Here is a 25,590-nt window from a genome sequence, read left to right as displayed (position 1 = left end):
ATCTTCTTTGTGTGTTGATGACTTTTCCTATGTGCCTTTTACACTCCTTGGCATTCTTGTCCTGCATAAAGCAAGCTCAGCTCATTTTTGTTAATTCCACCAATGCTTTTATGTAGATGTGTGTTGTCAATTATAAGTGACTCAGTGCATGTGGTTAGAGGCAATATCAGGCTTCATCTTTGTTTAAACTAGGCCCTCTATACAGCATTGCAGTGCCATACATCTTCAAGGAGTACCGTTCTCGTGAGAGACATCTATCACCAGCACAACCGGAATTCTGTTTTGCTCAGCCAGCATGTTTATACACTTCCCATTCTATAACTGCCTGATTAAGCATGTATTGGGGCAAATTGTGTCATGTAATGCACTTTCAGCCCTTAAGTCAAATTTGATAAATAGTGCAGTACTCAGAGTTCTTAGAAATTCTTCACTTTTATCATGTTTCAGTGAATAGGAAAATGAAATAAAAATGTACTTATTATAGAGGATAACCTTTCAAAACCTAACTTTATGATTTAAATGAGCTCAAATTAAATATTCCATCTTATTATTGTTTTGTTTAGTTGATTATTATTAAGTTTGATGGAGTCTGTCTTTGGAACCAAGCTAACCTCACATGTGTACCAACATACATGGTGGTCCTAGCGGATTTCAGTGTATTTTTCTTATACTGGTACAACAAAAATGTTTGCATTGAGCCATTCTAGACAAGTGTATGTCCATTAGTCTCTACTCAGATATCCTAGATGATTCAAGTGTAAAATCATTTTTGAATACATACTCTGGTAGTATTAAGCCTAAGATCATTACATACTGATATTTGTCATTTAATTATGCTATTATAAAGTAAAAAATATATCAGAAAAAAAGATTAAGAACAAACACATAGGTCAGAGTGAAGATTTGAATAAATGTAATAAGATCAGTAAAGGTGCAATTATGCCATTTAAGCAGGTGTTTCAGGCATTTACACTTATATAACATATTATATTATATATTGTATTATATCTTACTATATTATATATTATGATATGCTATTATTTTTTTCTGGTTTGAAAAGCCATTTCACCTATTTACTGGACTTTTTGTCAAAAATTGGAGGAGAAGACTCTAATCCATGTAGTATGTACTAATTCAGATGTAGTGGCTAGAATATAGAAAGGTGTCTGTATCTTTATGACTTCCATCATTCTGCAGACTAACGTGGTTCTTTATCTAGTAGCCAGATCCTAAGAGCACGGAAGCAGAAGCTCAGAGGACTATGGAGATCGAAAGTGTGGCATGACAGAACCCATCTTACTCCAATGATCAGAGCAAATTTCAAGTCCAAGGCAGGAGAGGTAGCACCAAGGGATGTGTCTAGGTAGAGTTTGTGGCAGCCGTCTTTGCAAGTAATATCTTATAGCCCTCTCTCTGAACATAGTGATTCATATCCCTTCCATATATAAGATAGTCACTTCATCCCACAAAACATGAATAAATCTATTATGTAAATAAAACCCTGGGCTTGGTACCCTACATTTTATCTGCAGAAGCTCTTGGTTGGAAGGAGACACGACATCTAGAGGTGAACTAACAACTTACATGTTCCCTCATGCATTATGTTGCAAAATTGAGACAGTCATGATAACTAGACACTCATGTTCAAAAGAGCAAAACAAAAGAACACAATACCCATTAGTGAATAAGAAATCCAAATCCAGCCTGGTATATATGTTACCAGTTTTTCCAACTCTAGAAACAGAAATGTATCTGGCATCTAGTTCTTTTACTTGACAATGATTTCCTAATCTCCTGACTTGTTAAGGTCTTTGCTCCACTCTCTGTGCCTATAGTGGTGATGTTTTGTTTATGTTTGTTTTCGATACAAAGAAGAGAACTCAGGCCTGGTGCACATTATATTAGTGCTCTCCCAATGAAATAAGCATTCCTCCAGCCCATGTTCATTCTTCTGAAATAGTTAAATTTCTTTGGGTTTCATTGTTGATGATGATAACGGTGATACTGTTGTTGCATTTATTTCATTTCTTGAAGTGGAATCTCTTGCCATTTGTCTCAGGCCTGAGATAAAGTCTCAATTCTGTTTCTACCTCCTAAGTGATGGGTCACAGGTATGCTTCACCACTGACAGCCAGAATTGTTTTCAGATCTTGTCTATTTGAGACCTCATTTTATTTTAAATGATCACTGTCCTCTTTTTATGTCGGTCATGGGGGCTTGAACTCTTGGCCTGGACCTGTCCCCGAGTTCTCCATCTCAAGGTTACAACCCTACCCCTTGAGCCTCAGTGCCACTTCCGGTTTTCTAGTGGTTAATTGGAGATAAGAGTCTCATGGGCTGGGCTGGCTTTGAACTGAGATCATCAGATCTCAGCCTCCTGAGTAGCTAGGATTACAGACGTGAGCACCAAGACCACCTACAGTCCTCTTTTTAGTAAACTATAATATATAACTTTTACAACTTTGTAAATATTGTACCCAGTTATAGTCCACTCATTTAGCAAAAAGTCACACTCAAATAAATTTTAGATGGGTCTTTATGGGAGGAGTCCCATGACTTTATCCTACAGATAGATTTTTGAGACAATCCCTGAGCTGTGTCCTCAAGAGGAGACAGAAAAGAGGCTCAAGAAAACTGTAGCATAGTCACAGTTCATAGGGACTGGAAGCACTGCACACTACATAAGTCCATGTGTAAAACCACTGGGGTGACCAGAAGGCAGAAGAAGCAGGAGCAAAAGAAAATTTCTACCAGTGTATCTTTGAGAAGACAAAATGGGACAGAGCCAATTGTTTATGATTACCTAAGTTGAATAATTTCTGCAGACTTTCAGCAATAGAGGTTCTTCTCAGTTGCCTGGTACCTGGTATTATTAAAGCAAAGAATTCTTGCCTCTTGGAATATAAAGAACAGACCAAAGAAGACTGGCATTGTACTAGTTGGTTTTAAAGATCAAAGACATACATGTGAGAAAGCATTTGTAAGCTTAAAAAATTGGCTATCCCGTCAGGAAGCTATCTCTTCTTAGCCATAAACCTTACTAAGGAAGGGATGACACTGTCCAAAAAGAAATGCACTCATTACCCAACTTATATAACTGTAATCCTGCTGAATAATAATAATCATCAATAAATAAATAAAATTAAAACAAGATTGAAAAAAATCTTACTAAGATACCCAATCGTCATAATATACAGACAGTTGTGAAAATCTATTAGGTACTCACCAAATTATTCCATGTTCTATCTTGCTGAATTTGGAAGCTACCTGAATGTTTTATAATTTCCCTGAATCTGATGAATGTAAAATAGTTCATTCTTTGGTTTATCTATCTCTCCTCCATTTCCCCCATAGATAAACAATACATAATCTTTTAGAGCAACTTATAGTGGAAAAAATCTCTTCATCTAGATCTACAAGTGCATCAATTACATTTTCTTTTTCCTTCTTTCTGTCATTCTTGTTATCAGTGTTGTGAATTGACCAGAAACAAGTAAGACAGCCACTGTACAATTGAGCTATATCACTATCCCCTCATTATTTACATTTTCTATCTTCTATTTTACTGCAAGTAGTAGTATTAACAAATAGTCTGGCATTATAATGTAGATCGCCCTTCTGAATTCTCCAAGAGCAATTTCTTTACTATCTTTTTAAGGAGGATAGTAAATAAAAATTTTATGAACAATCCTTGAGAAAGTGACCTGTAAGCCGTGACATATACTATATCACTTATCTATTACTGTATTACAAATAACTCCAAACTTTATGCTTATTATTTCCTGTGATTCTTTTACTGCATAATTCATTGGCTTCACTGGGATTTAATGGAATCATTGCTATGGCATTGTTTACCATATCAAAGATATGGAATCAATTCAAATGTCTCTCAGTGGATGAATGGATCAAGAAAATGTGGGATATTTATGCAATGGAATTCTATGCATCCAACAGAAAGAATGATTCGTACTGTTCATTTTGGAAAGATTTAGAAGAATAATATTTAGTGAAATAAACCAGACCCAAAGAAACATAGGTTACATATTTTCCCTTATTTGTGGTAACAAGAATGTGCCTATAAATCTACAAGCAAACACAGTGGATGGCAAAAAGAAAAAATACACTGGGACATGATAAATTAAACAGGTCTCTAGGCAGTCACACACGTTGAGATCAATGGAGGATATTTTAAAAAGAGAATCACATAGGTAAAATAGCTAAGGGCATCTAATCACATAAAACAATATTTATTAAAATGAAATAAACTCCAGGAAGTGGAAACTAGGTGATTTCTCCCCTTTGGTGCCCGTTTGGTTTTCATTTCTTTTGTCTAGTTTGTTCATTCATCTGTGTTTGGGAGGGTAAAGGCAGTAAAGAAATGGTGGGCTAAGGGGTGAACAAATGTAGCTAGGATACCGTCTAGACACTGCGGAGAAAATGAAGTAGACAACCTGGTGGTAAAGGAAAGGAGCAACATTGTTCAAAAAGAAATCTACTCTTTACCAGACTTATGTAACCATAACCCCTTTGTACATCACCTTTATTATAACAATAAATAAAGTTTTAAAAGAAAAGAATTAGGTCCCAGGAGCAGGGCCTAGTGGTAGAGTGCTCTCCTAGCATGCATGAAGCCCTGGGTTTAATTCCTTGGTACCACATGCACAGAAAAAGCCAGAAGTGGTGCTTTGGCTTAAGTGGTAGAGCTCTAGCCTTTGAGAAAGCCCAAAGGACTGAGTTCAAGCCCCAGGACTGGCACAAAAAAAAAGTATTGTATTGCAACAGTTTGTGCATAGTCAGAAGGAAGTTGGAGATGAAACTGTCTCATTCCCCCGATGTGGATGCTCATCATTGGACAGTCTAACCCAAGATTTGTGTAGGGTAGCTGCATTCCAAGAGGGTGAAAACTAATAAAACCATAAGGCCTCATAATGCTTGAACTCGCAGAACACTGTTTTTGCCACTATTATCCTCAAATCTAACCTAGATTCAGGAGAAGGCAAAAATGTAGACACAGCATGCATGTATAGAAATGGGAGGGATTGCAGATGCCTGTTTTAGAAAGTCTAAGGTTCCAATCCATTGAACAGAATATGAACTACAAGCTTCGGCTTGTCTTGATGCACCATGTGATTTAATAGGTTGTGGGCCAGCAGGATATTCGTGTTATACAGGCTCAGGCTGTAGCAATGTCCTGTGTCATGTGTGCCACTGAGGAGCCATGTGTGTGGATCACACAATAGGAAGGTTTGCTTCACTTTTGGACTTGGTTTCCTGATTATTTCTTTTCTAATGTGCTTTGCCTCAGAAATGTTGAATCTTTCTTTTCAGCTATGAAAGTATTTTTGCTGAGTACTTGGCTTTCTTTGCTAGACTACAATTTCTTATCTTGCCCTAGGTCCTTGTTGCTTTACAAGATTCCTATAACCAATGTAGATTTGGAGGTAATTGGGCGTGGGAGTTCTAGTACAGTACACATTCCCCAAGGATATCCAATACATCCATTTACAAGTTCAAGAACCTTTGAGTTGAGCAGCATACCAAGACAGTAGAAGAACAGAACTAGGGAGAAAAAGTTCATACTCTAATTATTCCACTGAACCTAATGTAAATATTCTTTAAGAACCCTTTTATACATGAGAAATGGTATCAATGTATGTGAAGTAATGCCCCTTCTATTTAGTGAATATAATGCAACCTATTAATTACAATAAAAATATATGGAAAAAAGAACACTATTATTCACAGATATGTGTAAGGAAAAATAATGGATCAGAGCAGAGGATTACAATAGCTCAAAACCTAGCTACCTAAGGCCATATAGGATGAGGCTAAATGAAAGGACCTCCAGGATATGGAAACAAGAGCTATATAATGAGTGATTGTTGTTCTTAGTGTACTATGTTGTTTCTCATCCCTTTTATTGTCCCTTGGTTATTCTCATATTGTTATAGTATCTTAACTTGTTTTCTGGTATATTGTATATATATATTTATTTGTTTATTTGAAGTAGGAAAGGGAATGAGTGAAAACAAGATGAGAGGAGGGGTTGGGAGTAGGGAAATGAGGATCAAGACATAAGAAAGGGTATCAATGTATGTGAAGTAATGCACCTTCTATCTGGTGAATATAATGTAACCCTCCTGTTAATTACAATGAAAAAGAATTAAAAAAGAAAAATAACTGAAAAGAAAATGGAAACCAGCAAAAAAAGAAAAATAATGGATCCAATTTACAGTTTAATAAATGCATACATATATGTATGTGTGTATACATATAATTTGGAGATTTAATCAAACATGACATTTACTTTTAAACTAATACACTTGAAATGTGCTAAATGATGTCATAAATGATACACAGTTAAACAGGCACTGTCTGTTACAATATGCAATTTTGTGAGAGATAAGTTGATTGTTAATGTGAAGGATGAATGTTGGCTTTTTAAAAATTGTATGGAATCACATATATTGGCTTAAAATCTAATTATTATTTATGCCTATAAAGGGTTACTGTTTTTATTCCCACTCTAAAAACACTCATTTTTTCTTTCCTACCTCTCAAAGGGTGCTGGTAATCTCACTTTATCTATTTCCTTCTGTGCTAACTGGCAGTGTTTTTATGCTATATCACGGCAATGTTGAGGGGAACTGAAATCCACACTATGGTACAATATTTTTCAATATTTTTCAAAATCCATGGCCAAGCAAATGATTCTTGTTTCTGTGAGGATGACAATTTTAGCTGATAAAAAACTGAAATTTATGAGACATTTTGATTGTTTATTTACAAGATAGAATGATGGGAATTTATGAAATCAAGATGGTTCAGAACAAGCCAGGAAATGGGACCAGTGAAGGCTTATTAGTATAGCTACCTAACTTGTGGGATAAGAAACATCCATTTATTCTTTCTGAGTTCACTGTAAGGAGCCAAATGGAATAATTCATGAACTCTAACAACTGAATATTGAAGATATGTATTTATATGAAATCAATTAGATACTAGCCACCCAGTGAGCCATGATTGCCAATTGATGATACACTGCAATTGTTTGATTTCGGGAATTTATAATTTAAATTGTTCAGGAATTATCCAAGTGAAAGTGAATTGTCCAGTAGGAAAGATAAGTGATCAAAAGGTCACTTGTAAATTATAAGCGCGGTTCCCTTCCTCTTGGCAAGGTAAGTGCTTAGGAGACCATAGAACACGGTTAAAAGGATAATGGGAGTGGCATAGATTTTTGTTTTTACCTGCTTATCAGTGTATAACCAGATACAAGATGTTGAACTCTTTGCTCCTCAGTTTGTTCATCATCACGATCGAAGCACACAGAGAATCTATGTCACACGTTGTTGTGTATATTGAATTAATTCACACATGAACATAATCTGAAAAGGTGACTTTTTGAATATCTATATATGTACCAATTGTTATCACATATGTTATTAATATTTATTGACCTATGTTCACATTACAATTCTAGCTCAAGTCTGTTTAATTCTTTAACCAATAATGGGTTGTTATGAGTTTTATCATATATAGAACTGGATTGCATTTTCGGTTTGAATTTTTTTCTAAGTACTAGAGTTTAAACTTGGAACTTATGTTTGTTAAATATGTAATTTATTGTGTGAGCCACATCCTTGACCTCTTTTTTTCTAATTCTGGGCCTTGTACTCAGGGCCTGGGCACTGTCCTTGGGTTTTCTCAGGGTGAGAGCTCTACCACTGGAGCCACAGCACCATTACTGGCTTTTTTCTATGTATGTGGTATTGAGAACTCAAACCCGGGTCTTTGTGCATGCCATGGTAGGCAAGCACTCCACCACTAAGCTAAATTCCCAGCCCTCCCTTCAGGCTTTTTTAGTTTGTTTCTTTTTTTTCTTTTCTCCAGGTAGAGTTTTTTATGGTTTTATTTGAGACAGAATCTCTCTCTATATATATATATCTTGTTCTGTCTCTGTGTCTATCTATCTATCTATCTATATGTCTGTCTGTCTGTCTGTCTGTCTACATTTCTTTCTTGCATAGCCAGAGTTATAGGTATATTCTATCCTTTTCAGATCTCAGTATTTTCATTTTTAATTCTTTGAGATATATCTAATAACTGAAAATTTACATATTCCATGTATAACTTATTTCATATACAAATGCCCTGTAAAGTAATCACAATTTAATTAAATGATACTCATCTTTACAATGATGAGATTATATCCTCGCACTAATAATTCTTTGTAGAGAGACATTTTTGTCCCTTCTTAAACTGTATTTTCTGTGAAAATATCAGTCCAGTATGAACAATGTCATGTTTTCTTCCCCTAAATAGTTTCTTATTCAAAATAATAGACTTGACAGAACACTGGGCAGAGAAATTAAGAAAACATTTACACAGAATTGAATTTAAAATAAATCTTTCTGGAGCTATCTAGCAAATTAACTACAAAGCCTACAGAGTGGGAGAAGATCTTCACTAAACATACAACAGACAAAGGCCTCATATCTAAAATATATCAACAGCTCAAAAAATTGAATCACTCCAAAACTAATCTCCAAAGAAAGAACCATCACATTAAAAGATGGGCCAAAGACTTAAAGAGAGTCTTCTCTGAAGAAGAAATAAAAATGGCCTATAGACACATGAAGAAATGCTCAACATCACTGCCCATAAAAGAAATGCAAATCAAAACAACGCTAAGATTCTACCTCACTCCAGTAAGAATGGCCAGGATCAAGAAAACTAATGACAACAGATGCTGGAGGGGATGTGGCCAGGAGGGATCACTACTACACTGCTGGTGGGAGTGCAAACTCATTCAACCACTATGGAAAGCAGTATGGTAGTGCCTCAAAAGACTAAACATAGAGCTCCCCTATAACCCAGCAATTCCACTGCTTAGCATTTACCCAATTGTCCAGAAACAAGGACATACTAAATCCACTAGCACAATGATGTTCATTGCAGCACTGTTTACCATAGCAAAGATATGGAACTAACCCAGATGTCCCTCAGTTGATGAGTGGATCAACAAGATGTGGTATTTGTACACAATGGAATTCTATGCTGCTGTCTGAAAGAAGGACATCGCCCCATTTGGGAGGAAATGGAAAAACTTAGAAAAAAATCATATTAAGTGAAGTAAGCCAGACTCAAAGGAACTTAGGCTCAATGGTTTCCCTCATTTGTCATAATCAGTAGAAACCTTGAGCTCTCCTAGCAGAGATTTACAATAGAACAAAACCTAGATTTATAAGGCCATATAGAATGACACTAAATGAAAGGACCTCCAGGATATAGAAACATAAGCCATATAATGAATGATTGTTGTCTTTAATATACTATGTTATCTCTCATCTCTTTTGCTGTCCCTTGGTTATCTCATATTGGTATAGTATCTCACTTTGTTATCTGATATATTGAATTTATTTGTATTTGGATACTTGAAATTTGATAGGGAAGGGGGGAAAACCAAGACGGGTGGGGGGTGTGGGGGGGGGAAATGGGTACCAAGACATGTGAAAGGGTATCAATGTATGCGAATTAATGCACTTCTATCTGGTAAATATCATGTAACCCTTTTTACTAATTACAATAAAAAATAATAATAATAATAATTTTTTAAAAATTCCAAGGTGAGCTGGGCACCGTGGCTCACATCTGTAATCCTACCTATTCAGGAGACTGAGATCTGAGGATCAAGGTTCAAAGCCAGCCCGGGCACAAAGGGACCTGAGACTCTTACCTCCAATTAACCTCTAGAAAACAGGAAGTGGGGCTTAGCTCAAGGGTATGGAGGTAGCCTTGAGCTGAAGAACTCAGGGACAGCACCCAGGCCTAGTTGAAGCCCCAAAACCCACAAAAAAAAAGATTAATGTATACATGAAAAATAACTGGGATTGCCAAGTGTGGTGGCACATTTCTATGACCTAAGTAATAGAGAGCAGGAGAATCTGAAGTGAAAAGTCATCTTGGGCTACATGTTGTTGAAACTCTACCTCAAAAACAAAGGAAAACAAAAGAAAGAAATAAGCCAGACATCTTCATCCCTCTGAACAACTGACTTTTGGAACCTTCAGTGAACAGGACAAAAATGTGGTCTTCATGAGACTAAAGTCACTGATTGATAGAGTTTGGGGTCCCTGTTTTGGTAACTTGAAAACCCATGCAGTGTTTAGCTTGTACTCTGTGGAAAGCACTCTGCTCCATGACTTATAGAGCAGGCACATGTGTTCTCAGTCCATATTCTATTAGAATCTTATCTGTATATTCCAGCATCATAGTCCCTGTTCCTATCGTGTTGTCAGTTTTCTCCTCTCCTCAGGAACAATATATCTCTCTTCCTTTCATACCTATTTCTGCTATCCTAGGTGAACCTCCCTTCCTTTTTTTTTTTTTTTGAGACACTTCACTCACATTTACTCATAATGCATGATGCTAAAGAACTCTGGGCCTGGGTGTTGTCCCTGAGCTCTTCAGCTCAAAGCTACTGCTCTGTCCCTTGAGCCACAGCCCCACTTATGGTTTTCTAAAGGTTAATTGGTGATAAGAGTCTCATGGGCCTTGGTGCGTAGGCTGACTTTGAACTGTGATCCTCAGATGTCAGCCTCTTGAGTGGTAGATTTACAAGTGTGAGCCAACACACCTGGTACTTCCATGCTTTTAAAAATCATAATTTTCCACCAATGGTTCATCGAGGACATCAGAACAGAAATCCAACAGTTTATGAAATTTAACAAAAAGGAGCACAAAAAATACCAGCTCTTTTGCGACACAGCAAAGGCAGAGGAAAATTTATAGCTCTGAGTGCCTACAATAACAAATTGGAAAAATCGCAAACCAACAATTTAATGTGTCACCTTAAGCTCCTGGAAAAAAAGTCAACAAACCAACCCTAATCCCAGTAGAAGGAAGCAAATTATTAAAATCAAAGCAGAATTAAATGAATTGGAGTCTAAAAAAACTACATACAGAATCAACAAAACAAGCAATTAGTTCTTTGAAAAAATTAACAAAATTGACAGACCCATAGCAAATCTTACCAAAAAAAGAAGGGAGCATACCGAAATAAACAAAATCACAAACGAAAATGGTAAAATCACGACAAAAATTACCAAGATCCAGAGCATCATGAGGGAATACTTCTCAAACCTTTACGCCAACAAATTTGAGAATCTAGAAGAATGGATTAATTTCTAGCCAATATTAACTTAGCACACTGAAACAAGAAGAACTAACCCAACTAAACAGGCCTATTTCAAGCTCTGAAATAGAAATGGCAGTAACAGACCATCCACCTGAGAAAAGCTCAGGGCCAAATGGATTCACAGCTGAATTCTATAAGGTCTTCAAAGCAGAGCTCACACCAATACTCCTCAAGCTCTTCAATGAAATTGAAAATGAAGACTCTTTACCAAACTCATTCTATGAAGCCAGTATAACCCTCATCCCCAAACCAGACAGAGATTCAGCAAAAAAAGAGAAATATAAGCCATTTCTTTGATGAACATCGATGCAAAACTTCTCAACAAAATACTAGCCAACCGTCTACAACAACTCATCCAAAAAAATAAAAACTATGATCAAACAGGACTCATCACAGGGAGGCAAATCTGGTTCAACATACGCAAATCAATTAATGTAATTCAACATAGGAACAGGAGCAAGGACAAGATTCACATGGTTGTCTCAGTAGATGCAGAAAAGGGATTTGACAAGATCCAACACCCCTTTATTCTAAAAGCTCTGGAGAAACTAGGAATCCATGGAACATTCCTCAGTATAATAAAGGCTGTGTATGACAAACCCACAGCTAGTATTATACTTAATGGCGAAAAGATAAAGCATTCCCTCTAAAATCAGGAACGAGACAAGGATGTCCACTCTCTCCACTCCTCTTTAACATAGTATTAGAATTCCTAGCCAGTGCAATAAGGCAAGAAACAAGCATAAAGGGGATCCAAATAGGGAAAAAGGAAGTGAAACTTTCCCTCTTTGCAGATGACATGATTCTGTATTTAAAGAACCCTAAAGACTCCACTCCCAAGCTCCTTGAGCAGATTCAAAACTTTGGAAGGGTAGCAGGGTATAAAATTCACCCTCAAAAATCAACTGCCTTCCTCTAAGCCAACAGTGAGAGAAATGAGGCAACAATCAGGAAAGCAACTGCTTTTACAATAGCCTCAAAGAAAATAAAGTACCTAGGAATTATCTTAACTAAGAATGTAAAGGACCTTTTTGATGAAAACTTTAAAACACTGAAAGAGGAAATTAAAGCAGAACTGAGGAAATGGAAAAACCTCCGATGCTCCTGGATTGGAAGAAACAACATCGTGAAAATGACAATCTTGCCAAGGCCTATCTACAAAGTCAACGCAATACCCGTCAATATCCCAATGTCATTCTTTAAAGAAATAGAAGAGGCAATCCAAAACTTCATATGGAATAATAAAAGACCCCGTATAGCAAAAACACTTTTCTTTTTTTGCCTGTCCTGGGCTTGAGCTCAGGACCTGAGCACTATCCTTGGGTTTTCTCAAGGCTAGAGCTCTACCACTTGAGCCTCAGCACCACTTCCGGCTTTTTTCTATGTATGTGGTATCAAGGAATCGAACCCGGGTCTTCATGCATGCTAGGCAAGCACTTTAACCACTAGGCCAACCTCCCGGCCCGCAAAAACCCTTCTTAGCAGAAATAACAGCGCAGAAGGAATTTCAATACCAAACTTTAGACTATTACAGAGCTATAATTATCAAAATAGCTTGGTATTGGCACAAGAAGAGACCTGAAAACCAATGGAATAGAACTGAGGACCCAGATATTAAACCACAGACCTATGGCCACCTAATCTTTGACAAGGGAGCCAAAAAAATAGAATGGAAGTGATATACTGTAACAATATGAGATAACCAAGGCACAGCAAAAGAGATGAGAGATAACATAGTACCTTAAGGACAACAATCATTCATTATATGGCTTATATTTCTATATCCTAGAGATCCTTTCATTTAGCGTAATAATATATGGCCTTATTTATCTAGGTTTTGCTCTATTGCAAATCTCTGCTAGGAGAGCTCAAGGATTCTACTGATTATGACAAATGAGGGAAACTATTGAGCCTAAGTTACTTTGAGTCTGGCTTACTTCACTTAATATGATTTTTTCTAAGTCTTTCCATTTCCTAAAAAATGAGACGATGTTGTTCTTTCTGACAGCAGCATAGATTTCCATTGTGTATAAATACCACATCTTGTTGATCCATTCATCAACTAAGGGACATCTAGGTTGGTTCCATATCTTTGCTATGATATATCAGATATATTTGTATTTGGTTATTTGAAATTGAATAGGGAAGGGGAGAAAACAAGATGAGGGGTGGGCGTGGGATGGAGGGAAATGGGGACCAAGACATGTGAAAGGGTATCAATGTATGTGAATTAATGCACCTTCTATCTGGCAAATATCATGTAACCCTTCTATTACTTACAATAAACAAATATATGAAAAAAAGTAGAATGGAAGAACGACAACCTCTTCAACAAGTGGTGCTGGCAGAACTGGTTAAGCACCTGCAGAAAACTAAAGTTGGATCCTTCTTTGTCACCCTGCACTAGAATTAACTCCAAATGGATCAAAGACCTCAAGGTAAAAGCCGACACACTGAAAACGTTACAAGAAGGAATAGGAGATACACTAGGCCTCCTTGGCACAGTTCGAAACTTTCTTAATAAGGACCAAGAATCACAACAAATCAGAGAAAGGCTGGATAAGTGTGACTGCATTAACCTGCAGAACTTTTGTATGGCAAAGGACATGTAGGAAGCCTACAGAATGGGAGAAGATCTTCACTAACCATACAACGGACAAAGGCCTCATATCTAAAATTTATCAACAGCTCAAAAAATTGAATCACTCCAAAACTAATCTCCAAAGAAACAACCATCCCATTAAAAGATGGGCCAAAGACTGAAAGAGAGTCTTTTTGAAGAAGAAATAAAAATGGCCTATAGACACATGAAGAAATGCTCAACATCACCCCATTAGTTAGGAAATGGAAAGACTTAGAAAAAAATCATATTAAGTGAACTAAGCCAGACTCAAAGGAACATAGGCTCAATGGTTTCCCTCATTTGTCATAATTAGTAGAAACCTTGGCTCTCATAGCAGAGATTTGCAATAGAGCAAAACCTAGATACACAAGGCCATATAGTATGACGCTAAATGAAAGGACCTCTAGGATATAGAAACAAAAGCCATATAATGAGTGATTGTTGTTGTTAATGCACTATGTTATCTCTCATCTCTTTTGCTGTCCCTTGGTTATCTCATGTTACATTATTTCACTTTGTTACCTGATATATTGGATATATTTTTATTTGGTTATTTGAAATTGGATAGGGAAGTGGGGAAAACAAGATGAAGGGTGGGAGGGGAGGGAAATGGGAACCAAGACATGAGAAAAAGTGTCAATGTATGGGAATTAATGCACCTTCTATCTGGCGAATATAATGTGACCCTTCTATTAATTACAATAAAAATATATGAAAAAAATCATAATTTTCAATTAAAAGAGAAAACATGAATATTAGGAAATTCAAATATAATAAGACCGCCAGCCATACAGAAAAATCTTAACTGCTACCACTTTTAAAAATGGGAACTAAATAATAATCATAATAAACTTATCAAAAGCCAAAACAATGGGAACTAATCTATACCTATTACTTCTTAGTGGCATTTGGCCAACTAACATATGTATCTCAAAGTATCGCACTTTTTTCTGCACTCAACCACTTGAGCCACTGCTCTACTCCTGGATTTTTGCTGGCTTATTGGATATAATCACAGACTTTCCTGCCCAGACTGGTTTTGAACCATAATCCTCAGATCTCAGCCTTCTGAGTACTTAGGACTAGGGGGTAAACTATTGGTGCCACTCCTGTATGGAGCATCTTGATTAGCACCACCATTCCATCATTCTCTCTCCCCTCCCATTTGAATTCCACTTTCACAAAGGTACATTGAGTATTATGACTATATTAACCCACCATTTCCAACAAGCAATGATCCCTACCCTGTAAAGCTCCAAGTACAATGAAAGATGCACACAACCCACTCCAAGCGAACAGAATGGAAGAACAGCAATACAAGGAGCCAGTGATGAATGGGCTCGGGAAAGTCTGCTTCTGTTCTAGGAATACAGGACAGTTTCCAGGCTCCGGGGAATTCTGCTTCTCCTCTTGCGTCATAAGTTCCTACTGCTTTTCAGTGCTTCTGCTTCACCATCTGTTGAGTATTTCTGATTGTGCTTTTGCTTTTCAGCTGATTTCCAAGGGAAATTATTCTTATATAAACACCTAAGCAGTGTCATTCAAGACTTTAATCTATTATATCTAGTAATATAGACATGAATAATCATGACCCCCCAATGTATTCCTCCTAATTTTTTTAAGTAATGACTTCTCTAAAGTAACTTTACTTGAGATCTTTTTTGTTTGTATGCTTATTTTTTTCTGTTTCTATTTATTGATATAGTTCCTGTTTCTCTTGCATTTTTAAAGCTTTTCTGTGGGGTTTTTTTGAGGTTTCAAGTAGAATAAGTTGTATTTCTTCTCAATATAATGGTACCAAAAATATTTTTAAAACTATGGAGAAATGGAAAAGAAGTCATCCATTTGTCCATCAAAACATTTTGACAGCTTAATTTTTTGCACAAGTTTACTTATATTCATAGCCTCATATTTTACCAAGTAGTTTGCATCTTCATAATGAACATACCATAACAACATGAGCACATTTCTATTCTACACTGCTAGATGTATTGGTAAACATTCTTTAATTGGCTGCCTAAGATATGGTGGGGTGGATTCACCTGATTAAATAAATGCAAATATTTCTCCTATTTGAGAATAAAATTTTGTCTTTTTTCCATTTTCTAAATAAATACCACTGCAGTAAATGACTTTTCTTTCTTCTCGTTTGCTGAGTGCCAATCCTGAAGAGAAGAATCTGGGTGCTAAGAGGCCTAGCTGTTCTCTTACAACCACAACCACAGGATTTCAAGCAGTGCACAGCATGCCTGTCATGATTCCCTTGAGGGGGTGTGAAGGAATTCTGCCTGTCTTCAGTGTGCAGCCAGCTATCTACATGTAACAATTGACTGTGGGGGCATTGATTTTTTTTTGGCACACTTAGGATTCCTTTCTGGCCCCAGACTCGCCTCTTTGCCCTGCCACAGAATGATTAAGAAGGCCAGAGGAGCTTCTCTCATCCAGACATGGCTCCATGACAGTGTCCAGACAACATTTTCTGCATACTCTTTGCAGCTAGATTAGACATTTAACAAGCCCAACGTTACCTTCCAGCTTCTGTTGTGTTCCACCTTCTGAGAGACTGTTACAAACATGGTGCTTCTGCTATTAGTCTCATGCTATTTCCTGGCCCATTGTTGGCCTAGTGAACTGATTATCTCTCTTCATCTGCCCCTGACACAGATGGCTATGTTCATACTTATGGGATACTTAATTCAGATAACCATCATTAGATACCCTTGATTAACTGTTTGAAATAATTACATTCTGTTAGAGAAAAGAGCCTGTTACTAATGAGTATGTGCCTCCATAGCACATATCATATAGTTCATAGTCACTTGTTTCCAAATAGTTGATATTCCCAGGTCACTGGCTGCACCGAAGACACTCATTCACCCATAACCCTTTGTCAAAAGATGAAATGGTAACCACCTTTCTTTTGACTCCAAATGAACAAGTTCTTATTTCCATGATCACATCCTGATAGCTGGTGCAGATCCAGCTACCATTTCCAGATCTACTCTTCTCTCAAGCCCCAAATCTTCTCATCAAACTCCTCATTGTGCTAATTTGTAATAACTGAATCCCTCCCTTTTTGTTTTTGCCAGTCCTAGGGCTTGAACTCAAGGCCTAGGCACTGTCGTTGAGCTTTCTGGAGGCTAGTGCTTTCCCATTTGAGCCACAGTATCATTTCTGTTTTCTTCTGATTATGTGGTATCAAAGAACCGAAGCCAGAGCTATGTGCATGCTAGGCAAGCACTCTACCATTAGGAAAAACTCACAACCCACACCCAGATTTTTTTTCCCAGTCCTGGGCCTTGAACTCAGGGCCTGAGCCTTGGCCCTTCTATAAGGTTAGAGCTCTATCACTTGAGCCATAGCACCATATCTGACTTTTTCTATGTATGTGGTACCGAGGAATCAAACCCAGGTCTTCGTGCATGCTAGGCAAGCACTCTACCACTAAGCTAAACTCCTCTACCACACACCCAGCCTTTTAAAGCACAAATTTTACATAACCTAGGGTCCCATTCATGCAGCAGGTGCTCTGTCACCCAGCATTTTTTTTATTGCCATTAGTTCCACTCTTATCTCAGACCTAACCTGCTGTTTGCTCGTTGAGTCTCCAAATTTCCTCTGATAACCAATATTTCTCCAAATTGTAGTCAGAGTTCTTTCAGATGGAGCAAATATATTGTACATTATATAATATATATAATATAATTTGCACGTCATTGTGTCCTTCCTTTGGTTAAAAAAAAAAATCCTTTAAGATCCATAGTACTAAGACTCTCTACCACTTGGCACATACCTAACTACTACTCCAGCCTGGTCTGCCTACGTTTTCCAGGTAGATTTTCCATCCCAGGTCTCTACCTGGGATTTGTTTTCCTTGCTACCTGTGAGAAACTTTCCCTAATTTTCCTAGGTTGGGTCATTAGAACCCTACTGTATTTCTTCTAATACTGCAGCTTTTTTTCCATCCTGGAATTTGATACATTAGGCTGTATTTATTTACCCATCATCTGATTATTCTACTTGCAATCTTTATGATCTCAGTTATGTACATAGTAAGAAACCAGGAAAGGGTGTGAATGAATCTATGCTTAAAAGGCACTTCTCCCTATCCAGGAACATCCGAGAGTAAATTTGGCACTGAGTAATATGCAACTAAATAACATGTTAATGTTTATATTCTTAGTAATCTTTATGTATCCTCCAAACTGAAAATTTTTTTCCTTTTATTTTTTATTGTAATTAATAGAAGGGTTACATTACATTCACCAGATGGAATGTGCATTACTTCACATACATTGATACCCTTTCTCATGTCTTGGTCCCCATTTCCCTCCCCCCCACTCCCACCCTCATCTTGTTTTCCCCCTTTCCTATCCAATTTCAAGTGACCAAATACTCATATATCCAATATATCAGGTAACAAAGTGACAGCAAAAGGGACAGCAAAGAGACAGCAAAAGAGATGACAGATAACATAGTGCATTAACAACAGCAGTCACTCATTATATGGCTTTTGTTTCTATATCCTAGAGGTCCTTCCATTTAACATTATACTATATGGCCTTATCTATCTAGGTTTTGCTCTATTGCAAATCTCTACTTAGGAGAGCCCAAGGTTTCTACTGATTATGACAAATGAGGGAAACCATTGAGCCTATGTTCATTTGAGTCTGGTTTACTTCACTTAATATGATTTTTTCTAAGTCTTTCCATTTCCTTAAAATGGGGAGATGTCGTTCTTTCTGACAGCAGCACAGAATTCCTTTGTGTACAAATACCACATCTTGTTGATCCACTCATCAACTGAGGGACATCTGGGTTGGTTCCATATCTTTGCTATGGTAAATAGTTCTGCAATGAACATCATTGTGCTAGTGGATTTAGTATGTCCTTGTTTCTGGACAATTGGGTAAATGCCAAGTAGTAGAATTGCTGGATCATAGGGGAGCTCTATGTTTAGTCTTTTGAGGAACTGCCATACTGCTTTCCATAGTGGTTGAATGAGTTTGCACTCCCACCAACAGTGTAGTAGTGATCCCTCCTGGCCACATCCCCTCCAGCATCTGTTGTTATTAGTTTTCTTGATCCTGGCCATTCTAACTGGAATGAGGTGGAATCTTAGGGTTGTTTTGATTTGCATTTATTTTATGGCCAGAGATGTTGAGCATTTCTTCATGTGTCTATAGGCCATTTTTATTTCTTCTTCAGAGAAGACTCTCTTTAAGTCTTTGGCCCATCTTTTAATGGGATGGTTGTTTCTTTGGATATTAGTTTTGGATTGATTCAATTTTTTGAGCTGTTGATATATTTTAGATATGAGGCCTTTGTCCATTGTATGGTTAGTGAAGATGTTCTCCCACTCTGTAGGCTTCCTAATTAATTTACTAGCTATGTCCTTTGCCATACAGAAGCTCTGCAGTTTAATGCAGTCCCATTTATCCAGCCTTTCTCTGATTTGTTGTGTTTCTTGGTCCTTATTAAGAAAGTTTCGACCTGTGCCAAGGAGGCCTAGTGTATCTCCTATTCCTTCTTGTAAAGTTTTCAGTCAAACTGAAAATTTTTGTAAACTGTAAGTAAATAAATAAGAGATCAAATCTGTAAAAATCATACTAACAGATTAAATAAGCCAGTGAAGTGAGTCCAAATTGGATCCATACATATATGATGTTACTTCTTTATAGGTTTTTATACCAATTTATTGTTTCAAATAAATCCTAAATCTTGTTTTATTGTAAGTATATCATCAAATATTTAATATGCTTCATCATTCAACTTCATTTTGATTTAAACTATCAATAAATGCACATTTATAGCTGCATTTAAATAAATATACACATTTAATGTGCCTTTATATGAATATACATTGTGTTCATCTGTATCCATGTATGTATGCTTATAAATGTGCATTTCAAAATTGAAGATATTAGAATATCAAAAATGTGTTCTGCATTATAGTCATAAATACACAGGAGTGTAACTACTGATAGTTATATTTCTTTGGGATACATTTGAGGAATGAGAGGCCTGGGTTTTAAGAGGCAATATGTTCATATGTCCTTTACATAGTTGCTAGCAAGATTAAATGGTGGCAATTTCTTTTGAATCCCTTTGAGTGAAAAGGGATATTTCTTTATTGCTTTGCTTTAAGCTTTCTTTATTACATACCCTCATATCCACTGGACATATAGGCTTGGTTTTTCTTTGTATTCTCCTCTTTGCACTATATTTTATTAGATAATAGACCTTATCAATAAATATATTTTATGCAGTGCAGCTACTATTTCTTCATCTTTCATTGGCGTAACAAATGTCTTGGGTTTGTTGCTTATCATTATCATGGGGTTGATTACAGTATATAACTTTTTAGTGTTTATAATTCTGTACATACGTACTATCTTGTATTTCTTCTATATACATAGCTTGTGTGTTAGGTTAGGGATTTGGTGGGCTCTTTTGTGAGGCCACTGTCTCAGATTTCTAGAGGTGGTGCTTTAATGCAACAGAAATACATTTTCTTATAATTCTATATGCCAAAAGTGTGAAATCTTTTTTCATATATTTTTATTGTAATTAATAGAAGGGTTACATTATATTCACCAGATAGAAGGTGCAAAAGTCTGAAATCTGGGCCTGGAGTTTGGCCTAGTGGTTAAAGTGCTTGCCTAGCATGCACAAAGACCCGGGTTCAATTCCTTGGTACCACATACATACAAAAAAGCCGGAAGTGGTGCTGAGGCTCAAGTGGTAGAGCTCTAGCCTTGAGAAAATCCAAGGACAGTGCTCAGGCCCTGAGCTCAAGTCCAGGACTGGCAAAAAAAAAAAGTCTGAAATCTATCTCACTAGAATAAAATCAAGTATCAGAAGTGTGCTGCTCTCTTCACAGGCCACAGGGCAGAATCCATTCTTTGTCTCTCTGTTTCTTTTGGCTACTAGCATTGCTTGGCTGGCTGCTGCATCCTGTCTTTCAGCACAGCACCTGAAAAGCCTTCTTTGCCCCATCTCCACATTAACTTCTCTTTAGTTATGTCAAGTTCCCCATTGCCTGTCTTACAGGTACACTTATGATGTAATTAGTATGATCAGATAGCCTGGGATGGTTATCCCATCATGTCCTTTAATTTAATCATATTTTCAAAAAGTATGTGTGTTATAAAAATGTGTTATACATGTGTTGTGCTCTTCAGATTAAATTAAAATATCATCTTCATTAATGTTAAAAAATTAGTATACTACCTCAAGATCTCTTAAGTTTTGCTATATACTTACCATTCCTATGCCTTTACCACACTGACATTACTTTATAGTATATTCTTTTTATAATACTGTAAACCTTTATTGCTACAATTTTCTCTCTGACAACAGGTATTACCTCATTTCATGGTTTTGCCATGAAGTGCTTACTGATTCATAACTTTCTGGAGAATTCATAAATGTATTATTCTACTCTAGTATTAGAATAATCTAAGAGTAGCTTGTTCAATTTCCGAGCCTATAAAATTTGTTTATGAGTTACATGTCAACAATCTGTTCTTCATTTTGTTTGAGTATGAACAGACAGTGAAACATATAGAATATGTCATTATAATTTGTTTTCAGGTTTTCCTAAGAGCAGCTACAAGGGAGATATTTACAAATGTTCTGCAGAAGGAAAAAAATGTTGTGAATGACTTTGTTGTTTTCAAAGACACATATAAATTTTAAACATTACCAAACTTATTGGTAGCATCAATGATAATACTGTTTTATTGGATTATTAATAACATTTGCCTGTGCATATAGCTGCTATGTGTATAAAGTGCATACCACGTTATTACTGTCATACCTTCCTAAAAATGTGCCATTACATAATCATACTGTGCCATTATGTAATAATTTATTTTTCTCATCCAGTTTCATCTTCCCTTGTTCTTGTGCTAGTTTTCACTATTATTTATTATCAATGTCCTCAAATGTTTTTTATTATTATTTAAGAACCAATATAATGTGATAAACAGTATGTACAGTTATTTGTTTTATTTTTTAATGCATAGCATTCTTTCACTCCTACCCACAAATCAGTTCTCAGCCCTTTTGATCCACATCAGCCTCACAGAGGATATACATAATAGATTCTCACTGGACTTCCTCATAATGTGTTTCTGCTCTTAGAATTGTCACTTGGCAAGTATACCAAACTTTTTTATCCTCCCTCATTTCTTTTTCTTTGTCTCCTCATCTCCTTTCATAGTGTTGAGTAGTAATATTATGTGGCCAGACTCCTTCCCTAACTCTGTTCCTTTTAAGGGTTATGGAGTCAGTTAGTTCTAAATTTATACATATCTACAAAGATTTCCTTTATTCACTCTAGCAGGGAAAATTATTGTGTGGACACAGACTCCTGAATTTTAGACACTTGGTGTTACAAAAGACTAGTTCCATGCCAGTCTGTGATATACTTTCTTTGACACATAACTTAATTTTTTCCCATTAGTTAGAATTTTGTAATGATTCCCCTCCTTGGTATTCAGTTATTTTATAGGAAGTACCTACAGGTCCCCCTCATATGACACATACATCTTTACTTACTTCCTGAGATTTAATGCTTCCCTCACATTAGATTGTTTTCCCTATTATTTACTTGTTGTCTTTTTTCTCTTTGATGTACCTATCAGTCATATATCTCTTCAGTTTCTACTCTTTCTTAATCCGACCACCCCCATTTTCCTTACATTTGTGTGTATATGCACATGGATGCTTCCATTTGATTCTCCGTCTGCTACTTTGGATCTGAATGGGGGCTATGCTGATTTTTCATCATTTTTCAACTTTGTGCTGAAATTACAGTCTGAGTCCCAACCACATTTAGCCATCCTGGAGAACTCTTAGTGTGGATAGACTCTGGTACCTGCCTTGTCAGTAGCTTGTGTCTTCAGCTTTCTGTTGCTACAGTGAATGCCTGAAATAACAAGCTTATGAAGATAAAGGATTTGGGGGGCCAGGAGAGTAGCCTAGTGGTAGAGTACTTGCCTAACATGCACGAAGACAGAAAAAGCTGGAAGTGGTGCTGTGGCTCAAGTAATAGAGCTCTAACCTTGAGAAAGCCCAAGGACTGAGGGCTTTGAGCTTTCTCAAGCCCTGAGTTCAAGCCCCAGGACTGGAAAAAAAATAAAATAAAGTAAAAGATAAAGGATTTATTTTGCCTCACAGTTTTGGAAACTCCATCCATTATCAATTGGCTCTACTTCTTTGGAAGCTAATGAAGAACAAAAAGAAAGGGAAAGCACTGGGATCCCAAAGTTTCCTACAAAAGCAAACCTCCAGAACTGAAGATCTTACACTAAGATATACCTCCTATATTTTATACCTTTTTTGAGTATTGCCACTGTGGAACAAGCCTATAACAAATAAATTTCTGGGATACATTTAAATAATAATAGTACTTGAGCATCTGGTCCCTTGTTGCTATCTCTCTTTCAATGTATTGACAAAGGATCTTTTGTCCAGCTAGCTAGATTCACATAATTTGCCATATATTTCCTCATCTCATCTTAGCTCAATCATCTAACCACTGCTGTAATTTCATTTCTTTCTGGGGCTTCTGTGAATATGTGCAAATATATGTATATGATTTAAATTTCATTTTCTACTTGCTGACCTTTTTGTCAGTTAGATCCAAGGGACCAGTCAGTGAACCTGGGCAGAGAAAAGGAAAGATTAATTAATTTATTATTCAACCTGGGATTAGAAGATGCTCTTGTATTCAACAGCTTCTTAAGGTTATGCAGAGGCTGAACTGGATTTGTTCTTAGATATTACTTACTTCATAGAACTGTGCCATCCATCATAGGGATTTTGCAAACTTTGGGAGGTGGGGGAATGGCTCAAAGTAGGTCATCGCATCTGAGCCACTAACTTTGAAATGATTTATTTAAGTTTGAAGTGTTAGACAACGTTTTTCACCAGACAGGGAAAGATTTTTGAATTGCTGATACTTAAAGGCTGAAGGCTTGCTGTTTCTCCTTTATTAAAAATTGAGAAGGGAATTCAACAACTGGAAGTAAGTCTCAGTGCAGATCTCTGCTTAAAGTAGATATACTAATACGTTTGAAAGTTAAGACATTTTGAATCTTGTATCAAAAGTGATTGGTCAAGAAGAAAATGCAGGAAATACAACAACAACTTCACCACGGCCCAAGTGCAAAAGTTGTGAAAACCCACATTTATTGCAGTGAATGCTGGGAATCAATCAGTTTTAAGATTCTGTGATTTAAATAATCTGCCCATATTTAAAGTAAATAATATCCCTTTTTGAATTCTTGTTTGTTAAACATGATATTTGAAATATGATGTAAAAATCAGTGTTAATGCAGTCCCACTTATCCAGCCTTTCTCTGATTTGTTGTGATTCTTGGACCTTATTAAGAAAGTTTCAACCTGTGCCAAGGAGGCCTAGTGTATCTCCTATTCTTTCTTGTAGTTTTCAGTATGTCGGCTTTTACCTCAAGGTCTTTGACCCATTTGGAGTTAATTCTAGTACAGGGTGACAGAGAAGGATCCAAATTTAGTTTTCTACAGGTGCTTAACCAGTCTGCCAGAACAACTTGTTGAAGAGGCTATCTTTCTTCCATTCTATTTTTTTTTTGGCTCCCTTGTCAAAGATTAGGTGGCCATAGGTCTGTGGTTTAATATCTGGGTCCTCAGTTCTATTCCATTGGTTTTCAGGTCTCTTCTTATGCCAGTACCAAGCTGTTTTGATAATTATAGCTCTGTAATAGTCTAAAGTTTGGTATTGAAATTCCTCCTGTGCTGTTCTTTCTGCTAAGAAGTGTTTTTGCTATACGGGGGTCTTTTATTATTCCATATGAAATTTTGGATTGCCTCTTCTATTTCTTTAAAGAATGACATTGGGATATTGATGGGTATTGCATTGAATTTGTAGATAGCCCTTGACAAGATGGTCATTTTCACGATATTGATTCTTCCATAGCACAGGACATAGCTAGTAAATAAATTAGGAAGCCTACAGAGTGGGAAAACATCTTCACCAACCATACAACAGACAAAGGCCTCATATCTAAAATATATCAACAGCTCAAAAAATTGAATCACTCCAAAACTAATCTCCAAAGGAACAACCATCCCATTAAAAAATGGGCCAAAGACTCAAAGAGAGTCTTCTCTGGAGATGAAACAAAAATGGCCTATAGACACATGAAGAAATGCTCAACATCTCTGGCCATAAAATAAATGCAAATCAAAACAATGCTAAGATTCCACCTCATTCCAGTTAGAATGGCCAGGATCAAGAAAACTAATAACAACAGATGCTGGAGGGGATGTGGCCAGGAGGGATCACTACTACACTGTTGGTGGGAGTGCAAACTCATTCAACCACTATGGAAAGCAGTGTGGCAGTGCCTCAAAAGGCTAAACATAGAGCTCCCCTATGACCCAGCAAGTCCAATACTTGGCATTTACCCAATCATCCAGAAACAAGGACATACTAAATCCACTAGCACAACAATGTTCATTGCAGCACTATTTACCATAGCAAAGATATGGAACCAACCCAGATGTCCCTCAGTTGATGAGTGAATCAACAAGATGTGGTAGTTGTACACAATGGAAATCTACGCTGCTGTCAGAAAGAACAACATCTCCCCATTAGTTAGGAAATGGAAAGACTTAGAAAAAATCATATTAAGTGAAGTAAGCCAGACTCAAAGGAACTTAGGCTCAGTGGTTTCCCTCATTTGCCATAATCAGTAGAAACCTTGGGCTCTTATAG

At 36.8% G+C, this 25,590-nt stretch overlaps 1 protein-coding gene across 1 annotated transcript in view; it reads left to right on the top strand.

Annotated features, from left to right (window-relative positions):
- Pld5 (phospholipase D family member 5) overlaps positions 1-25,590 on the top strand; it is a 241,380-nt gene that overhangs the window by 127,204 nt on the left and 88,586 nt on the right. The window lies entirely within an intron of this gene.

Source organism: Megascapheus bottae, chromosome 10 (assembly GCF_031878675.1).
Source record: "Megascapheus bottae isolate mThoBot1 chromosome 10, mThoBot2.hap1, whole genome shotgun sequence".
Classification (NCBI taxonomy): Eukaryota; Metazoa; Chordata; class Mammalia; order Rodentia; family Geomyidae; genus Megascapheus; species Megascapheus bottae.
Note: the sequence above shows the minus strand (reverse complement) of the source record. Positions and strands in the feature narration are given on the sequence as shown.